We start from the raw sequence: 1,569 nt of genomic DNA on the forward strand, positions 1-1,569 counted from the left end.
CAGAACAAAAACTCAAGAACAAGTCTCACACTCAGTGGTTGATTGCATTATTAACATGCACAGATCTCAGGAAGATTATAAAACAAAAGTAGCATTGGCAACATTTTGGAAACCTAATCTGCCTTATGCATCTAGCTAGAATCAAAATGTTGCAGGTTCTTGCAAATTAGTCTCGGGTATTGTCTAGTGATTCAATCCAAATTACTATATTATGCAGCAATTCCACTCTAAAATAATGAAGTATATGATTATGTGAAACTTTTTTCATAATAGGAAGAATGACAAGATGTTTCTTGTCCCAATCTACTATTGAATAGATAAATGAGGCACATTATTGAATATCATGAGAGAAAATTTGGAGAGAGTGCAGACAAGGCAATTTAGAGATAGCTCAGTGTTGATAGTTTGCTGGGTAATTGTGAGTATTTGTGTTAAGGACCCTAAGATGTTTACCAAATGACTGGTCATAGTGTTTTTAACACCAATCCTAAGGAGACAGAGAGAAGTGGGTCCCTGTGGCTTGTTAGTCAATCAAGCCAAAATCTAGGTTCAGTGAGAGAACGTGCTGTAAAGTGGGGAGATTGAAAAGGATACTGGCTTTTTTATGAACAACTGATAAAGACAAGCACTGGACAATGAAACACTTTGTTTTCCTTTTACTTAAAGATGAGCAACTTCTAATAGTCAGAAGAGGAATTAATTAACGAAGAAAACTTGTACAAATCACAAAATTATTGACATAACTTTCTAAGATTTCATCTTAATTTTCATGTTGGTGTCTATTGTCATGACGCTTAATATAAACATTGTCCTCTTAAGTGTTTACTGTTAAACTCATTGTCCACATTTGTAACTATGTTTCAGGATTATCTCATTTGTCCCTAAATTACTTCCTTTTTTGTTTTTGTTTTTGTTTTTGTTTTTTGGAGACAGGGTTTCTCTATGTAGCCCTGGCTTACCTGAAACTCACCCGATAGATCAGGCTGCCCCCGAACACAGAAATCCACCTGCCTCTGCCTCCCAAGTGTTAGGATTAAAGGAATGTGCCACAACTGCCTGGTCCTAAAAATACTACTTTAATAAAGCTCACTAACATTAAAATTCAGTGTACTTATTGCCTAAATATGACCTCTTATTCTTTTAATATCCAAAACTAATTAGAGAAAGAGAAATCATCAATTTGAGAAGGGAAGTGATTGGAGGAATGAAAAAGTGAGGAGTGTTGTAGTTAAGTTGTATGTGTATAAGATGTATATTTATATGTATAAAAGAATATAAGTGATGCCAAGTTTTGTAGGCCAGTCTGAGCAACAGAGTAAGACTATGTCAAAAATAAAACAAAACAAACAAAAAACAACAACAACAACAAAAAACAGATATATCTATGTACTTCTACAAAGTATGCTAAGTTATTTAAATAATAAGCATGATGGATTTTGACAATTGTATGTACATCCACAAAATATTACAAGGAAAAGACACACACACATATGTGTGTATGTGTGTTTTTGAGTAAAAAGAAGCTACATTGTGCTGGGCGGTGGTGGCGCATGCCTTTAATCCCAGCAC

Source organism: Mastomys coucha, unplaced genomic scaffold, assembly GCF_008632895.1.
Source record: "Mastomys coucha isolate ucsf_1 unplaced genomic scaffold, UCSF_Mcou_1 pScaffold12, whole genome shotgun sequence".
Lineage (NCBI taxonomy): Eukaryota > Metazoa > Chordata > Mammalia > Rodentia > Muridae > Mastomys > Mastomys coucha.